Source organism: Marmota monax, unplaced genomic scaffold (genome assembly GCF_021218885.2).
Source record: "Marmota monax isolate L192 unplaced genomic scaffold, Marmota_monax_Labrador192_F-V1.1 WCK01_AAM20220418_F8-fsc00001, whole genome shotgun sequence".
NCBI classification, from domain to species: Eukaryota; Metazoa; Chordata; class Mammalia; order Rodentia; family Sciuridae; genus Marmota; species Marmota monax.
Genome location: NW_026693777.1, coordinates 31,311,531 through 31,331,922, shown reverse-complemented (window position 1 = coordinate 31,331,922; position 20,392 = coordinate 31,311,531). Strand labels below are relative to the sequence as shown.

General features: G+C 36.7%; 1 long non-coding RNA gene and 1 pseudogene across 2 annotated transcripts in view; one reads left to right on the top strand and one right to left on the bottom strand.

The window, feature by feature from the left end:
- The window catches only part of LOC124104638 (uncharacterized), a 50,773-nt gene extending 31,137 nt beyond the window's left edge, over positions 1–19,636 (top strand). Inside the window, exon 5 of one of the 2 annotated variants that reach the window (XR_006855483.2) lies at positions 18,904–19,636. This is a non-coding gene — a long non-coding RNA (uncharacterized LOC124104638). The remainder of the gene's footprint in view (positions 1–18,903) is intronic. The other variant, XR_006855481.2, reaches the window with a different exon arrangement.
- On the bottom strand, positions 10,396–10,975 carry LOC124104637 (high mobility group protein B1-like; annotated as a pseudogene).
- Positions 19,637–20,392: the final 756 nt, after the last annotated feature.

Sequence of the window (20,392 nt, the reverse complement as noted above, 5' to 3'; positions counted from 1 at the left end):
TTTGAGAATGTGTATGTGTTAACGACTTGTGTGTGTTTGAGAGTATGTGTGTGTGCATATGTGTACGTGTGTTTATACTGCAGGACAAACGGGACTCTCCTAACTGACCCTTGGGATTTATGCCAGCACCACTGATTGCATTTGATTTCCATGACTTTGGTCAAGCTTCCAGAGACCAAAGCTCCACAAGTCCTTACCGAATTTAACCCCTATGAATTTTATGCACTGGGGAATCACAGTAGAGTCACTTGAAAAGTTACCTTTAGTTCACACTAATTTGCAGAAGGAAAGCTGCACAAGCTACAGCTTTATCAAAAATTTCTCTGAGATCTCAGTTTGGCATGGACTGAAATTGGGGGCCAAGATTCCTACAAGTCAGAAGGCTGGCCAGTACATATTTCATAAAGGATTGTTTGCACCTCAATAGCCTCAATAAGCTTTTGTTGTCTTTCAGCCACAAACTCCACAGTGTCAAGAGCCTTTCATTCAATGCATGTAAGTGAGATAACACTGTTTCTGAATGACAAATGCCAGCTCTGAGTTTTCCTCTTGCTCTCTCATTCTCTTTTCTCCTGGGTTGGGCCCAGACTTTGCATGTCAATTCAGTTCAGTTCCATTTAACAAACATTTATTCTACACTCTGTAAGCTCCAAGCTCTAGCCGAAGGGCCATGCATTTGTATTTGCAGGCCAGGGGGAAGGGAGGAGGGTCAAGAAAGAAAGATGAATAAGACCTTATTTCTGCCCTCCAAAGAGTTTCCAAGACACTCTAGATAACAATATAATAAAGGCTAAAATAGGAATTTACCCAAAGTTTAGGAAGAAGGAAGGATTATTCTTTCAGAAGTTTTGGAAAGTACACTTGATCAGAGTCTTAAAAAAGGATAAATATTTCATACATGTTTTTAATTCTATCATGGTACTGGACATGTATTATAATAACTAAAAATGTTTTGAACACTTATTATACTTATTATGTATGTATAATCCCCATAATAATCTTGAATAGTAATAAACACAGCTGTTACCCATATTTCTCAGACGAGGAAACAGAGGCACAGAGCAATTGAAGTAACATACCCAAGCTCATTCTGAAATGTACATAAATTTTTTGTTAGTATTTATATTTGTTCTAATGATAACTTCTGTGGTAATTGACATTTTAAAAATTTTGAATCTTTGAATTCATAAACATAAATCTCAATTTCAAATTGTTACAATTATTAATGCATATTTATTATACAAATCAATGCATTTCACTGGACATTTTTATATATATACATATGTGTATATATGCATATATATGTGTGTGTGTGTGTGTGTGTGTGTGTGTATCTTGCTTTGATCATGTCCACCCTCCCTTCTACCATCTCTTGCCACCTGTTTTATCCCCCAACACCCAGGCACCATCTTCTTCTTTATTGGTCCCTTTTCTACTTCTAGGTGAGGTCATTGTTTCTTTTATTTCTCTATTTGAAGATTCCATGTATGAGAGGAATTTGCCATTGATATTTGTCTTTCTGTGTCTGGCTTATTTCACTTAACATGATGACCTCCAGTTCCATCCATTTTCCTGCATATGACATGGTTTCATTCTTCTTTATGGCTGACTAGTACTCCATTGTCTATGTATAAATTAGACCAAAAACTATGCAACTCCAGGAAAACGTAGGGTCAACACTCCAACATGTAGGCACAAGCAACAGCATTCTTAATAAGACCACTAAAGTTCAGGAAATAATGCCAAGAGTTAATAAGTGGGATGGCATCAAATGAAAAACTTCTGCATAGCAAAGGAAACAATTAAGAATGTGAAAAGTGAGCCAAGAGAGTGGGAGAAAATCTTTATTAACTACTCTCCTGAGAGAGGATTAATACCCAGAATATATAAAGAACTAAAAAAAACTTAACACCCAAAAAACAAACAACTCAATTAATAAATAAACAGACACTACCCCAAAGAAGATGTACAAATGACCAACAAATATATGAAAAAATGTTCAACATCTTTAGCAATTAGGGTAATGCAAATTGAAATTACAGAGATTTCATCTCATTCTAGTTAGAATGACAGCCATCAAGAATACAAATATTTGGTTTTTAAAATCCTCAATGACATGACTCTTTATTCATTCAAAAGTTCAATCTCCATGAGTCTATATAATTTCTATAGTTTTGCCTGTTGCTGATTTCTTGTTTTAGTCCATTGTGATTTATTAGGATGCAAGAAATTATTTTAATTTTTTGAATGTGTTAAGACTTGCTTTTGAACTATGAGATTTAATAATATGAGATCTATTCTGGGAAATGTTCCATGTGCTGATGAAAAGAGTGTGTATTCTGAAGCTATTAGATAGAATATCCTGTAGATATCTGTTAAATCCATTTGGTCTATAGTGTAATTCAATTTTTGTCTGGATGATCTATCTATTGGTGAGAGTGGAGTATTGAAGTCACACACTATTATTGTATTGGGGCCTCTCTCTCCCTTTATGCCTCTAGTGCTTATTTTATAAATTTGGGTGCTTTGATGTTAGGTGCATATATATTTATAATTGTTGTTGCTGTTGTTATTATTATTTTTATTAGGTACTTGGGATTGAACTCAGGGGTGTTTTATTACCAAGATAGATCCCTAGTACTTTTTATTTTTTATTTCGAGACAGATAGGGTTTCACTAAGTTGTCGGGCCTAAGTTACTGAGACTGGTCTTGAACGTGGCAAGCCTCCTGCCTCGGCCTCCCAAACTGCTAATTGCAGACATGCATCCCACTCTGTTATATATTCTTGATGAAATATTTCCTTTATTCATGTGTAGTGACCTTCTGTCTTTTTTAACTGATTTTGGCTTAAAGTCTGTTTTGTTGGATATGAGCATAACTTCTCCTGCTGGCTTTTGGCTTCTGTTTGCTTGGAGTATCAATTTCATCCTTTCACTTTCAACAAATATATGCCTTTGCTGGTGAGGTGAACTTCTTTCAGGCAGCATATTGTGGGGGTCTTATTTTTTAATCTAGCTTTTATTTGGAGAATTAAGACCATTTACATTTTGGGTTGTTATAGAAAAGTGTGTACTTATTCTTGTCATCTTGTAGCTGTTCTTGTTGTTTTGAATATTTCATGCTTGTTTCTTCCTCTCTTATTCATTTTAGAGGTGTGATGCTTTTCTGTATTAATAATATTTGATTCTTGCCTAATTTTAATCACTTTCTTGTTCCTAATTGCTTATGTACTCTTCTAGTGTTCTCTTCTACTCTTCTTTATTATTTCATAATTAGTTTCATAATTATGTTTATATTTCTTCCTCTTCTGAGTGTATTCACTTAAGTGTCTTCTGTAATGCTTTTTCAGTAGTGATGGATTCCCTTGCCCTAATGCTTATTATGAAAGGTCTTCATTTCTCCTTCAATTCTGAAGTATAACTTTACTGGGTATCATAATCTAGGTCAGGAATTATTTTCTTACAGGACTTGAAATACATCATTCCATGTCTTCTGACCTTTAGAGTTTCTCTTGAGAAATCTGTTGTTATTCTGATGGGTTTGCTATTAAATGTGACTTCCCTCTTGCAGCATTTAGTATTTGTTCAATAATTTTAGCAGTTTGATATGTTGTAGAGAAGTTCTTTTCTATTGCAACTATTTTGGATTCTAAATGTATTCTGTAAGTGTATGTCCAAGTCTTTTCCATGATTTGAGAAACTTTCTGCTATTATTTTTCTGAGTAGCTTTTTTTGGGCCTTAGGCTTTTTTCTGAGTAGCTTTTTGGGGGGCTCTTCTTCCCTGTCTAGTCCTCTTACACATGTTTATTCTTTTTTGTATGTTCTATTTATTCATTCTTTTTTCTCTCTTTATTACTATAGGTGGTAATTCCTCAAACTTGTCTTTAAGCCTTGATATTCTTTTTTTCTACTTGATCTATCAGTTAGATTTCAAATTGAGTTTTTAATCTGATTCATTGAACTTGTCATTTTCAAGATTTGTTTGTTTGTTTTGAAAAATCTCTCTTTATTAATTGTTCATCACACTCTACATTGCCTTCATTCATTCTTTCAGTTGTTCATTTGTATCCTCTTGGAAACCATTGAATTTTAAAAAATAATTCTTTTGAATTCTTTGTTTAGCATTTCATTCACTTTGATATCTTTAGAATAAGTCATTTAGAGAGCTATGAACTTTGGGAAATGTCATATTGTCTTGTTTTTCATATTTCTTGTTTATATGTGGAGATTTATGCATCTATTGGAATAGATATCTTTTTCACTTTTATGTGAGGGTCTTAATACATGGCCTTCTCTTCATGATAAGCCCTGGGATACTGGTTTATTGTATACTGTTAAGTTTAATTCCAAATGGAAGTCATAGCACAGTTTTCCCGTGTCTCCTTCAGATTTAATTAGTGGGTTTTGATCCAATGCATATGGTGCTGGAAGCTGGGAGACTTGCTTTCTCTGTAGGTCTTGCAAGAGCAGGGTCCCTCTGGTAGTTCAAGAAGTTTTAGTGTAGATAACAGCATGTGTTCAAGGTTGGGGTTTATTCACCCCTCTTTTCTTTCCTTTGTGGTGTTCATCATATGACTAGTAGGAGTGATTTGCAACTGGAGTCAGTTGGAATATCTCTCAGCTGCTTTGCATGCTGGAATGAGCTCAGTGATCAGCTACATTCCAATTATTTTAATTCTACCTTCTTGAGACATACACAAGTGCTGGGTGCCTCTAATTCACCATCTTGAGAAGGTCAAAATTTTATATTACATACCATCAACCACCTACCTTATATTTTACCTCTGGCTACATAAACATTTTTCTGCAGTCTAGCATCCTTGTGATTTTCCTTCAATATTTCTACTGTGTGATGAAAAGAATACATATTTTAATTTTTTTTCATTTTGCTTTTAATCTCAATATTTTCTGGTAGTCACAAAAGACCCCACTTGAAGATTGCATACCTGAAGTGAGTTTCTTCCCCATGCTGCTTGCTTTGCTCCAGAGGTCCACTGAGCAAGAGGCCAACAGGAAGGGCTGCTGACAGTATATGGATTGTTCAACCTAGACCTACCCTAGTGGAGATGTGTTTCAGTGGTCCTGCTTTAATATAATTGCAGCACCAAATCCTGCTAAGTCCCTCTGTGGGCACTCTTAACCACCTAGACTTCTGCCCAAGGAAAACAAAAGCTTCTCCCTCAGATCCTTTCAGTCTTTTGTGCTTTTAGACACTAAGGAGTGCAAAGTTAATAACCACCAGAGCACTCTCAGTGGGGAGCATTGCATCATGGGTACTGACAGTCTTAAAATCAGACAAAATCGGAGTCAAATCCAGACTTTGTTACTTACCAGTTTTATCCCTGTTTAATCTTTTTGTAACTCAGTTTATACCCCAGTGAAATGGAGATAAAGAATTTCTCCCTGACAGGTGTTTTTTTTTTTTTTTTTTTTTTTTTTTTTTTATGAGGACTGAACAAAATGACATTTACAAAATGCTTAGCATAGTGTCTGCCTCATAGTAAGCAAGTCATAGTTATGATTTTTACAATTTGAATATAATGGGAAAAGCTTAGTATGGGATATTTTAAGGGTGGGAAGGAAGTGATCAAAAGCAAAGAGCTGAAAATTGAGTACTCTACTGAAAACTAGACTGTATCTTTTGACTCTGTTTCCCCATCTGGCCCAAAGAAATGTGATTTGCTGTGTTCATTAAAGCAGAACATTTAGAAGAAGAAAGCCTGGTCAGCTGTACTGGGAACATATCTCAATGGCCCTGAATGTCCTCCATGCACTGTTTCCCCACCCTAGTGCTCCAACCCACACCCACAACTCCAACCTTGCTTAACCTCATCCCATATCTCATGTGTTTGTACTTCCCTAAGGGGCCTGAGGGCCTGGCTCCTGTTTCCATTTCACAGGTAGGCCATGCCAGCATCCCTTGTACCACACACTGTCTTAGCTTTAATTTCTCTTGGGACTTCCTCTTTGACCTATGGGTTATGTAGGAGTGTGTTGTTTAATTCCCAAACATTTGGGATTTTCCAGATGTATTTCTGTTGTATATTTGCCTTTAATTCCATTATGGTCTGGGAACATATTTTATGTGATTTCTTTTTTTAATTTCGGTAAGATTTGCTTTATAGCTCTGAATATGGTTTAAGTTAGTGAATGTTCCATGTGTGCTTGAGAAGAATATGTAACCTGCTGCCGCTAGGTGGGGTGGTTTATGAAAGTCGATTAGTCAAGTTGCTGAATAATGCTGTTTAGGTGATCAATACTCTTATTTATTTTGTGCCTACTTATTTTACCAATCACTGAGGAAGAGGTGTTGAAATCTTCCATTCTAATTGTGTATTTGTCTGTCTTTATTTGCTTCTGTCAGTTTTTTGCCTCACCTGTTTTGAAGCTCTATTGTTAGGTGCATACACATTTAGGATTGTTATGTGTCCTTGGAAAATAGACTCTTTAATCACTGTGTAAACGCTCTCTTTATCCCTGACAAACTTGTTATTCTGAGGTCTGCTTCTTCTAAAATTAGCATAGTTACTCCAGTTTTCACTTAAGTGTTTCATGTTATGTCTTTCTCTAGCCTTTTATTTTTAATCGAAGTCTTTGTATTTCAAGTGAGTTTGTTGTAACAGCATGTAATTGGGTCTTGCTAGTTTACCCAGTCTAGCAATCTCTTTGAACTGATGTGTTTAAATCATTCACACTTAAATTATTGGTATCACAGGATTAAATTCTACCTTTTTGCTATTTTCTATTTATTGTACTTGTTTTGGTTTTCATTTTCCTCTTTATCTGTCTTCACTGGGTTGAATTTGTCGTTTTTATTGTTTCCTTTTATCTTTTTCCATTGACTATTTACCCTACTTTAAAAAATTTTTAATTGGTTAACTAGAATTCTTATGTACTGTTAAGTGAGAAAAGGTTTTATCTATTATATTTCCTTCAGGATAGACAGGGAGAGACCTGTGGTTTTGTTTCCTTCTGAGAAGGAGTTTGAAATATTTTGGTTAAAATAACTAGAATTCAAATTGAATGTTGAAGTATGAAGTGGCATTTCCTTTTAAATAAGCATTTCATTTGTAATGAATAAACCAACTCATACACCTGTTGTTTTTTTTTTAACATGGAAGATTAAATCTGGGTGAACTAAAATACTTTCTATATTTTTAAGCAACAAAAATTGTGCAAAAAGAAAAATGCAGTGAAGTTTTCAATTGTTTAACTTAATTCTCCTGAAGAAGAGGCTGGAAATTATAGACTATTTCTCTTTGGGAAAATCCTAGAGAATTTTTCCCCTCTAGAAAAGTCATTCTCACTTTTATTTTGAGATTGTAACACGAGCTCATCTACACAACAAATTTTGCTTATAATTTCAGGAAACTCAATGACTTCCTGAAAAGTATTCAGATCTCAATTAGTAACACCTGGCCCAGAATAAGCACTAAAAGTATTTTGATGTTAACATAGATCTTGGTATGTAGATCAGTGTCAGAAGTTTCAGGTCCGACCTGAGTTCCTTGGGTAGGGCAATGGAAACTCTTGTCCTTCCCTTGTCTAAGCAGCCCCAGTCCAGGTCACACCCAGGCCCAGTTCTGAGTTTTGTCACCTGCCCAGTCACTACGCCTTGGTGTGACAACATTGTAGCCTCTTCAGCGTCCCAAAGAAGCCCCGATGGTGAGAGCCAACTGGCTAGTCTGAATGGCCAACATGCCTAGAATGCGTTTGTCATTTATTTTGTATAAGATAAAGTTCTCCCACACACAACAAAACAATCATTTAAATTATTCTTACAAACACCAAGACAAAGTTTCTCATTAGCACACTTTTACACTAATATAAAATCCATTTTAAGTATATATAGAGAGAGAGTCAAGCAAAACATGTTTGCAAATTTAAGTCTGGCCTCTCATGTAAGCTTTAGAAAGTTAGAGCTACAAAGCATTTAACAGCAATGAATCCCAAAGGAGCCACCATCTACTCTTCCCTAATTCTTCTGTTAAGTTCCAAAATCTCTCTCCAACTATGGTCACCTCCTACATCAATGAAAGGAGTGTTATTTGACTCTTTTCAGGAAGTAAAATTTATATAGATAAGTAACTCTACTCATTCCTCAACTAATGCACTTCTCCTTGTCTTGTATTCCATTTTTTTTTTCTTTTTTATGATCATTCCTTTTAATGATTCAGTTAATTATATACCTTTAAATATTCATCTTATTTTCAGAAGTACAAATCCTTACACAGTAGAAATTAGTTCTGCCATGCTCTGATTTAAAGTAGGAGTGAACTCCTCAAAGGACCCATGCTCTTGTCATCTGGCTCTACTCTATTGGATATAGTGTGGCTGACTGACCTTCAGAGGAAAAGAAGCCTCTTCTCATTTGTGTATCATGATTCCTGCTTTCCATTCAACTAACAGAACATCATATTGAGGTATTTTTAAATAAAGATGATGGATCATCTTTGAAATTTTTATTACCAAATTATAAAAATAATTGAATGTTTACATTAACCAAATCAAATGGAACCCTCTGGACATAATCAGTAATCTGTGGCCTAGAAACTCATTTTAGCAGTGGAGAAACTGCCTTGGATTTAATACGGTCAATGCAGAGTCTACTTGAGAATCACTATAACTTATCATGTTTGTGTCTCTTTTTCAGCAAATTGGAATTTTATTGTTTTTAAAGCTTCTACATCCTTGAATAAAATGTATCATGTACATATTAAGTTTATTGTTGCTTACAGGCATGGAAATAAATGATATTTCCGTGGGGGCAAAATAGGCTTTTCCAAATTTCCTAAATAAAAACGGTTTGAGAAAACATCACTTTCCAGAATACACTGAAGGAGCCCCAGAGGAAAACAAAAGGTATTCATATTTGTACACTGATGTCTATTCAGTGCTCTTTTAAATAGTCAGAATGTCACAACTTCGGCATTTCTAAGGGAACATTCGGGTATTCTAACCTGATAGTTTCAATTCCTTTTTAGTCTTTGTAATAGTTTATACTCTATAAAAGATTAGCTTCTCTCTATCAACTCTTCTTTCCTCTTGCTAAACAATGATGCTTTTTAATGTGGTCCCAAAGAAACAACTTAGATCCATTTCAATGATTTACTTATTTATACAACAAACTCACTAACAATGTTCTCAAAAATACCTTCTAGCAGAGCTCATGTATGCACCTCTGTATCTTCCTCCAATTTGAGCATCTTCTGTATAAACAATAGCCCTTTTCAACTGCTTGGCAACATTAGGAAGATGAGTTTTCTCCTAGTGATAAGGAAAAAAAATAGTCTTAGTTTGATTCTGTTGTTCTGGGAGGGGGGGGGGAATGGAATTAGAAACCAAACAAACATTTAAAACTTGATACATGATTTTTCTCCTTCTTAAATATGTTTTAGTTTTCATCCTTAGATGAAGTACTGCATGAAATTTCTGATGTTCCCAGTTTTCCAAGACTATATGCCATAACATTATAGTGAAAGCCTTTCTCTATAATGCACTTAATGGTCTTCCACTTGTCTGATCAATTCTTGGAAAATTTCACAAAGTGGACTGAAGCATCTGGGTGCTACTTCTTATGCTTCTCCCGGCAAGCTTGCAAAAATAATGCATATGAGCTTATGGCAAAGCACATCATTCAAAAAGTTTATCTACCTAAGATTTAGCCAATAATATCATTGACAGTGACTATGGAATGTCCTCTAAACACCCATGTTTTAAGGCTTAGTCCCTAGTCTGGTGCTACTGGAGGTGGTAGAAACATTTTTTAATTAGTGATAGAGCGCTTGCCTAGCAGGCATGAAGCACTGGGTTTGATCCCCGGCACCACATAAAAAAATTTATGTAAACAAATAAAATAAAGGTATTGTGTCCATCTACAACTAAAAAATAAAAATAAAAAATTGTATTTACTTAGAAGCATTCAGAATGTCATCAAAAGAGTTGTAACTTTTTTTTCCTGAAATTACAGTTGGTATTCAGCAATTAACAGAACAACCCTTTTGTATACACTGCATCAGAAACAACTAAAGATGAAAAAGCTACCACCCCCACATATGACTAATTTGTGCTGTGCACTGACAAAAACCCAATTTAAATTTCCAAACTAATTTACGACCTCCATACTGTACCAGGCAAGTAACCTTGCCTGGTAAAGGTTAAAACTTGATACATGATTTTAGCTCCTGAAAATACCACCAGGACAGGGTTATTCAAAGACACATTCAGTAGTGTGTCAGCTATTTAAAAAAAAAAAAGACACTGTATAGTTTAAACACAAATCTCACACAGTTTTACATTTGGGTTTTATTTCTTTTAAAAAGAATGAGTTGTAAAGGGGAGTGGGAAGGTTAAATGCTTTACAGATAAGAAAAAACTTATTCATCTCGAACCAACTTATTCATCATCATCTTCTTCTTCATCTTCCTCATCTTCCTCTTCTTTCTTCTTCTTCTTGCTTTCCTCGCCCTGACTATTCCCTTCTTGTTGCATCAGGTTTTCCATTAACTTGGTAGGCAGCAAGATCCTTTTTGTATTTTTCCTTCAGGTAGCAAGAAAGCACTTGTCATCGGCAGCACTGTTATTCCACATTGCTCCCAGTTTCTTTGCAACATCACCAGTGGACAGGCTGGGGCACTCTTTGGTTTTTAGGTGATGCTCAGAAAAGAGCAAGAAGGCTGATGGAGGCCTCTTGGGTGCATTAGGATCCTTGAACTTCTTTTTTGCTTCCCTTTGAAGAGGGATACAGGATTTTACCTCTCTTTCATAACAGGCCTTGTCTGCCTGTGCTTTGCCTTCAAGTCTTCCTTGCTCATTAGCACATGTGGTCTTCCACCTGTCTGATCAATTCTCCAAAATTCCACAAAGTGGACTGAAGCATCTGGGTGCTGCTTCTTGTGCTTCTCCTGGCAAGCTTGCAAAAATAATGCATATGATGACATTTGCCTCTCTGCTTCTTAGGATCTCCTTTTTTCATCTTTAGTTTGTTTTTCCTCAGTAAGAGGTGCAGAGGCTCCCAGTGCTCATCTGGCTCTCAGTTGATCTGGTGTTGTCTATGGAGCTAATGTACTGTAGAGGTGGCGGACACTGCAAGAGGTGGTGCTTAGTGGGAGGTTGTAGGCATGGCCTGCATGCCTTCAAAGGGGACTATGGAACCTTTGTCTCCTGTTCTCATTCTCATTCACATTCCACTAGGAGGCAGATCCACTTCCCCACAACCCTACCCTCAGCCCAAATTCTAAAAGTTGTAAAGTATGGAAAACTTATCTTCCTTAATATAATTTTGTTTCACACCAAAATGTACTGCCCTGCCACAGGTCCAAGAACAACAGGGCCAACTCACCATGGACTGAAACCTCTCAAACTATGAGCCCAAATAAACTTTCCCTTTTCAAGTTGGTTGATATCTCATGTATTTTGTCACAGTAACAGAAAGCTGACTAACACAACTTTGTGATATTTGGCTCAAATTGTGATATTCTGCTCACTCTGAAACATCCATGACTTGAGAGGCCAGTGTACCCACTAAGAATCACTTGCAGCAAGTTCAAAGAAAGCCATTCCTTTCCTAAAGTGCTACTACAAAGCCCCTTTACTTTCTTCATATTGAAAAATCAGAGTATAATGAACCATTGAGAGAGGTGGGAAAAAAGATGGAGATTTACCTAGGGAGACAGAATTCAAAGGGAAGCAAGATCAAGATCTTCAGTAAAGGCAAAAGATTCTTCATAGATGAGTGAAGAACCAAGACCAGAAAGAAAAAATGCAGTCAGTTTCTATCCTTTGCAATTTGGGTTGAGGGGAGGGTTGTTTATCATCTTCTTGACTTGTACAATTTACTCATAAATTTAAAAAAGTCTTTGCCACAGAGAAGTTTAAACCTTTTTTTATTATTGAATTTATCTACCTTTTATTTCTTGTGGATTTCCGTGCTTATATCCTGCTTGGAAAGGCTGGACTTATTTCATTTGCTCCATGGTTATAAACATATTAACCCATATTTTGTTTTAGTAATTATTTGATTTTTAAATACTTTATATGCTTCATATTGGAATTAGTTTGTGAAAGTTATAAAGTTTGGAAGATTGGACTGGGGCTGGGCTCAGTGGTAGAGCACCTGCCTTGCACGTGTGAGGTACTGAGTTCGATCCTCAGCATGACATAAAAATAAATAACGATAGTGTGTCCATCTATAACTAAAAAAATGTTTTAAAAAAGTTTGGAAAACTTATCTTCCTTAATATAATTTTGTTTCAAAGCAATATCATGCAGCTTGTATTTGTATCAATTGACTGATCTTTGACTTTTTCCTAAAGACTTACAACGTGCCCAGCCAGTGAGGGATCCAAAAGAAATATGATATGATGATTGATTTCAAAGAACTTGCAGTATGGTTGGGGGAACCACTAACACCCGAGACAATTCTAGAACAAGACAGCATATAATTAAGCATTAAATGCTGTGGCTCTCCCTAGAGCTGCTGTGGGAGCTCAGAGGAAGGAGAGATCCACCTGAGTTGAAGATGTCAGGGAATACTTTGTAGACAAGTTGGAACTTGAGATGGATATGTATTTCCCCAAAGGCTCAAAAAAAAAAAAAAAAGTTATGGCTGTGTGTATGAGTGTGTGTGTGTATAGTTCAGGTGGACAGCATATTTCATAAAGCAACCCATCTATTGGGAAAACATACCTGATACCAACTATATAGGATTTAGATATGTGCTTACAAATTTGAGACAGGGTTTTAGGGATAGAGTATGTGGCAGAGTGACAAGGGTGACGTTAAGAGGGGGATGGTCTGCAGAAGGATATTTGCCTGAGAGTCGTCTTAACATTCTGCTCAGTCCCCAGGCACGTGCTAAGATCCTCCCACCCACTCCACAGAGCATCCCTGGGGTTTCACCTCTGGTTCTACCAGAGGGTTCTGTCAAGTGTGAGTGGGCATCCCGTGAATGCTGTCTGTGAGAACTGGCTGCTGTCTCCCTTCTCTCACTACCTGAGAAAGCCACACCTCTCCCATCACACAGCCTCAGGTAACTGATGAGCAGTGAACACCTGAGGACATCACCTGTTTTATTGCTGCTGGTAGGAATAAAAGTGAGCATGACTTATTTTAAGTGGCTGGAGAGAGAGTAATGAGTGTCATTTACCAATAAGGTTTGGAAGCCTTATGTTTTTATATACCCTTTGATGTAACTATTTGACTGCTAGGAAAGTCCTACTTGTTTATGTTAAAAAAAAAAAAAAAAGTATTTTGTTTGTTATGTAGCAGGTACTCCTTTAAGTATTTTTTGAAAAAATAATTCATTTAACCTTCATCATAATTCTGTGAGTTAAGTACTATTATTATCTTCATTTTACAGTGAGGAAAATGAGGTAGGGCGCGATTAAGTAACTTGCCTATGGTCACCAACTAGCATGTGACAAAACCAGCATTTAAACCACACCGACTCCGGAGTCATTAGAGTCTACTTTGCACCAGGCACACTGCTTGAAGCAGGCATCTTGGGTGTGCACGATGACTTGACGACACGCTTGCCACTCGACACGCAGGTGCATTCATGCTCCCTTGTGCCAAGCACAGCCCCGTTCCCTAGAACCCCGACTTAAACCATGATTTTCAAAATGAGGGTAAAACTCATTTATGGAGGAGGGGAGGTGTGGAACAAATTTAGTGGACGATGACCAGAATTTCTTTTAAATGTGATATGAAAAAGGACAGATAAGAAATTACCAGAGTGAGTTTTGTTCCAACATTTTTTCCACTTATAAGTGTGTCACATGTGGATGTCACGTGCACAGGTCACTGATGAGTCAAGATCACCCTGTACTTCTTATTGTGAACTGCAATCAGAACAGAAAGGCTTGACAGAAGTCCATCAGGAAAGGCAAATATGAAGTTAGCAATTATACTTGTACGAAGTAGCTTTTAAAAATAATGGCCAAGTTGTTTTAAAAGAGATCATTAAATATATTATGATATAGCAATATCATGGAATTCTACCCAGAAACTAAAATTGTATTATAGCTAAATATTTAGCAACATAGTAATGTATAAGATACATAGGTAACGACAATATCAGATTATAAAACATTTGTAATGTAGTATTTTTGTGTAAAGTCCACACATATATTTATATAGGAAAAGGACTAAAAAGTAGCCATTAAATGTTCCTAGAGCAATCCCACTTTTTCAGGAGGCTGAGGCAGGAGGATTATGAGTCCAAGGCCAGCCTGGGCAATATAGTGAGACCCTGTCTCAAAACAAAACAAACAAAAGTAAATAAACAATAGGTTTCTAATTGAGTAGGATAGACTCAGCCTATCAACAGATGAATGGTTAAAGAAAATGTGGGATACATATACACAATGGAGTATAATTCAGCCATAAAGAAGAACAAAAACCTATCATTTGCAGCAAAAGGGATGGAACTGGAGCCATTAAGTGAAATAAGTCAGCCACAGAAAGACAAGTACCACATGTTCTCTTTCATATGTAGAAGCTAAAAAATGTTGACTTGAAAGTAGAATGTGTCTACTAGAGATTGGGAAGAGTGTTGCCAGGGACATTCAAAAAAGATAGGTTGGATTTGGTCAATGAATATTATATGCATGTGGAAACATCACACTGAACCTCATGAATATGTACAATTAATACGTATTAATAAAATTTAAAAAAATATATATAGAACTCAAAAAATGTTCTGAGCTGTGGGAACTATACAAAAATATTTTCTTCTTTTGTTTCTCTGCATAATTATTTTTATAAGATAGATTTTATACAAAATACAATGTATCCTTATAGATATGATTACCTAATAAATATCATATATGTAAAGAATTCGTGTAAATAACAATAATAATAAAATAATATTAAAAATAAAATATTTAAAATTATACAAACATAAAAGTATGAAGTGTATAAGAATAATAAAATGGTAATGCATTAAAGTAAATTATTAAATAATATTGAAAAGAATAAAATATCCAATAAAAGAGAGAAGGATGATAACAGATCTTTCATGCAAGAGCAACCTTTCTTGCCAAATAAAACAAATGATGTTCATCCACAATCAGATACAAAATGAACCAACAATGAGATAAAAATGCCAGTTTTGCAAACTGCTAATCCTTCCCTTTAAAAAAATCACTTTAAGAAAATCCATCATATGGGGCTGGGGTTGTGGCTCAGTGGTACAGTACTTGCCTAGCATGAGTGAGACCCTGGGTTTGATCCTCAGCTCCACATAAAGATAAATAAATAAAGGTATTGTGTGCAACTACAACTAAAAAATATATAAAAAAAGAAAATCCATCATATGATAATCTGGCGTTTCAGAATGGAAATAAATGTGTATTCACCTTAAAAGCAATAGGTTTACTCTAAATACCAAATATCAGACTGGCCTGGAGCACTTAATATGGATTTTTATTTCTGCCTCAGCTTGCAAGGGTCAAGAGAATGAAACATTGGCATTGATTAATAGTCTCACAATATCACAAAATAAATCATAAATGAGGTACAAATGTTTCCCCAAAAAGTACAATAAAGTTTAAGGCAGGAAAAATGGTGTTTATAATCAATTACTGATACTTTTTTCAGTGCTCACTCTACACACACACACCCCACAGGTACTACGTTAACCTTTTAACCCACATTATCCATTTAACCCTCACATCAGCTTTATGGGTTGCAGTTCCTATATTAGCCCCATTTTTACTATAAGACAACTAAAGCTACAAAGGTGAAGTAACCAGCCCCATAGACAGGTATGACAGGATTTGAGCCCAGGTCTCAACACCTCTACAGTTTACAATCCCAGTCTCTTGGGAAATTCAATACATATTGAAACCTGACAGTTAGTTATACATGACGCTAATTAGAATGTAATTTTTGAGATCAGAAAATTTCAAAGACTGGCCAAGAAATCATTGGCACTGGATACACATTCTCTTGAGTTTCCATGTGATAGATTCTTAGAGGACACATTCACAATATGGTTATGACTGAATTTTTTCCTTGTGAAAATTTGAGTGTCATAAAAAAACAGCACATCTTGTTCTGGAGAGAATGTTCTGTGAGTATATATGGTAACAAGAAAAACTATCGTGATCTCTTTCTATGCTAATGTGATTCAAATAAGGAAAGACTGAAATCATTGTCTCAGGTTCTTTCTGCAGTATTAGAAAACAAGATTTTTACAATACACTTGGTCCAGAGACTTCTTATCATCATAGTGTTACACCATAGTCATTGGAGTTATGACAACAAAAATAATAATGAAAATTAACAATAGTATAATAGCAGTAATGCACTAAGGGAAATGATAAATAAAAGCAAGTGTAAAGGCTGTCTATTGTGAATGGAAAATGAACTGTAAGTTTTTTCCTTTTTAATTTCTGGGAGATAGGGCCTATCTCTGCAGGATTTGGCAACTAGAAAATATGCATCACTTGGAATGTGATACAAGCTATAATTATCCATTCTTTTTTTTTCTTTTTCTTTTCTTTTTTTTTTTTTTTGGTACTAGAGTTTGAACCCAGGGGTACTTGACCACTAAGCCACATCCATAGCCTTTTTTTTTTAGAGAGAGAGAGAGAGAGAGAATTTTAATATTTATTTTTTAGTTTTCGGTGGACACAGCATCTTTGTTTGTATGTGGTGCTGAGGATCGAACCCGGGCCGAATGCATGCCAGGCGAGCGCACTACCGCTTGAGCCACATCCCCAGCCCCATCCATAGCCATATATATATATTTTACTTACAGACTGGGTCTCTGTAAGTTCCTTAGGGCCTTGCTAAGTTGCTGAGGCTGGCTTTGAACTCACAATCCTCCTGCATCAGCCTCCAGAGCCAATGGAATTACAGGTGTGCATCAGCATACCTGGCCCATTCTTGGTTTTTTAAAATAGAAATAGCATTCAATAATTGTATTCTTTAAACATACTATATTGGCTGGGTATTGTGGTGCACACCTGTCATCCCCTAGACTTGGGAGGCTGAGACAGGAGGATTGCAAGTTTGAAGGCAACCCCATCAATTAAGCAGGCCTTAAGCAATTTAGTGAGACCCTGTCTCAAAATGAAAAAAAAAAAAAAAAAAGATGTGGCTTAGTGGTTAGGTGCCCCTGGGTTGAATCTCTAGTACCAAAAAAAAAAAAAAATATTAAATATACATGTACACCATTTTAGCAGTAGCTAGATGGCAGTAGTGGCAGTGACAGATGATTGTTTTACTTTACAGCTGGTTAATGTCTTTCATGGCTGCTTATTACTCTGATGTTGTCTTATTTCTACTACCCTCATTTTACCTTTGGCCCCAATTTCTTCATCATTTTATCTATTTTATAAACTACATAATTTAGGAAATAAAATCAAGATAAATACAGTCCAAAGAGTCCAACTTCTGATCTCATAAGTCTCTGTGATTTTTTTTTCCTTGTAGACGCAGAGTTCCAGGTTAAAGGACTTAGCTAATGGCTGTTAAGTGGCCTTAGAGTGGGAGTTGAGGATTAAGGTCTGCAGAGCTGATATGATCAAACTAGGTCACATCTTCATACTGGCAGAGAATTGAGCATAGTTGTCTTTGCTTCCTACTTAATTCTCTCCCTAGTGTCAAGTTGCAGTCATTTACAATCAAGCCTAGTATGGTCACTGGGGACAAAGTGCGAGAGTAAGAAAAGTGGGGAACAGTGGAACAGAGCGGAGGATGAATTTAGTGTTCCACATAGACAACTTCTGAAAATAATAATGGCAACTCACCTGACAGATTATCACACGGGATATATTCATTTCTAGATTTTAAACATACACACACACAATCATATGGAATAGGCCATGTATCAAGATTTATTTAAAGGTTCTCTGAATAATTATTTAACAGCAGTTGTTAAATATAATTTAAGTGAAACGACAAGGGTAAATGAAATATTTTTAACCAACAATACCATAGCAGCTATATATATATATATATATATATATATATATATATATATATATATATGAAATAAGATAAATTACTAAGATGATATCCCCCCACACCCCCATGGCTTTATCAAACCCACTACTCACAGGGTACTGCTGGCTGAGGTGGAACTATGGTTTCTGGGAACTGCTGAGTCCCCAGGGCAGGGGCCATGGCTGATAATATAAAATAGAACTGAGTTAGTCCAGGATGAGGTTCTGATTTGCCATCCAAGCAACTGTGTGGGGACAGCAGTGAACAGCAGGTAGGGAAAGGGATGTCTTTGTCTTCTGGACCAGCGACTGGATCCACAGGGGAAAGCGTAAGAAGGGCAAGAGCCAAGTCTCCCTTCAACATTGCTGCTGCTCCAGCTCATTTTCTGTCTTTTCATCCTGCTCTCAGAGTCCTTAGAGCTGGGGCTCAAATTCAGTTTTGAGCTAATAGAGAAAGGGAAGGCGGGAGGTTAAACCAAACTGTTAACTGTGTCTCTTCAAAACTGACATTTAATACAGGGTGTAAATCACTAGGGGGGCCTGTTATTCCTTCAGGAATGCAATTACATAGGGTCAAATAAAACATGAAAGAAACCAACAAGTTTTAAAATGTAGTACGTTCTCAAAAGTAGGCAAGAAGGAATGTGAAGCAGTCCAAAAATGCTAACACTCCCGCTGTCCTATAGGAGAGGATTAGCAGAGGTTTCTGCTCTGTAATGGTTACGTGGTAAGCGTGGCATGAGAGCACATCAGGACTCTGAGCTTCCCCGGGCTCGGGCTTGGTGGAGACCCCTGCAGTCATTCATTCAGAGGGGGTGCAGGCCACCTGCCACTATGGTCCCCTTACCAACACTGACTCCTCTTAGCACTTTTCAAAAGTGTTTATGGGGCTGTGCAGAATAAATACTGTGGGAAAGTTTTCTTTTTTTTTTCTCTCATTCACACATAGACACAGAAGAAGAAGGAAAAGGAGAAGACGGAGAAGAAGAAGAAGAAGAAGAATCCTTATTCTGTGACTTTGAAGATAAAAGGAAAAAAATTTGGATTTCTGATATTTATGGTTACTTGTCAATTGTGTAGTGCTAATTTATCCCATAGGGTAGGGTGGAGGATAGTCTTACATTTGTATCTTGAGAAGTGTCAGTTCATAGTTTGGTGTGTTTTAAACTTGATGCCTTAAAAGCTTGAGTTGGATCTCTTTTAGTTTAACATCTTCACCAAGTAGGGTGATCAACTTGCCCTGGTTTGCTTGGGCTTTTCTGGAGTTTAGCACTGAAAGTCCTGCAGCCCAAGAAAGACCTCAGTCCTCAGCAAACAAGGATGATCAGTCACGCTACCATAAACACAAGACTATTCTACACACACAACACATATTCTCTCTTTCCTGCTGTGCATCTTGCCTTCTATGCACCCAATATGTTTGTAAGGGTGTGTGTGCGCGCATACACACACACACACACACACACTCACAACCCAAGTATGTGGAATCTGAACTAAACCAAGAGAAACTATTTGTAATCAATTGTTCTTTTGCTTTTTAAATGAAATAAACTACATCGTTTCAAACTCCTGGACTCAAGCAATCCTGCCTCAGCCTCCTGAAGTAGCTGGGACTAAAGGCACATACCACCACACCCAACTGTAATCAGGTCTTTAAAGTCTTGCTTTTAAGCATATGGCAACAACATGGTAGGAACTGTGTGTAGATCGTGTAAGGAGAGGAGGTGGCTGGGAAACAGCACTAGGATTACAACTAAACTAATTATAAAAGAATTCCAACACAACAGACAAGTCAGCTGGGTTCAGATTCTTGTATAAGCACTAATTTTTATAAGCCAGCACTCACTGCTCCAAGAAAAACACAGTGTCAAATAAGTTGTGATTAAAATTTGGTTTTTCTTATCTTACTCACAAAATGAACCAAACTACAAAGCCAACTTCTCAGTCTAATTTTAAAGGGTGTAGATTCTATCTCTTCTGGTTTCACTGACTGAATCTTGGGGGCTCCTACCTGCACCCCCACTCTACCCTTATGAACCAGCTCCAGGAGCCACTGCAGAGGCTCAGCCGAACCATCTCCTGATCATTGAGTAGGCTGCCCTGCTATATGTCTGAGGTGAACCCTGTCCCAAGTGCTTCCCACTTCAGCAATTCTACGCACTCCCAGATCTTTCCAGCAACACTCTGGCAACTCCACAGATAGTATGGCTTCTCCCAGCCTGTGAGATACACCACTCTGACTGAAAGCTGAACTGTGAAAGAGCTCGGCTCACTTCCTGAAAGACTCTGAAGAATCTGAAGACTAAAAGAAAATGAAATTCATCTTGCACTTTCAGTTCTTTGGATTTTCCTTTGACTCTTCTGACAGTGCAATTGGTAAGAGATCTACCCCAGGAGAATCCAAATTCTCTCTTTGTGGCTATTTCTTTGTTCTATTT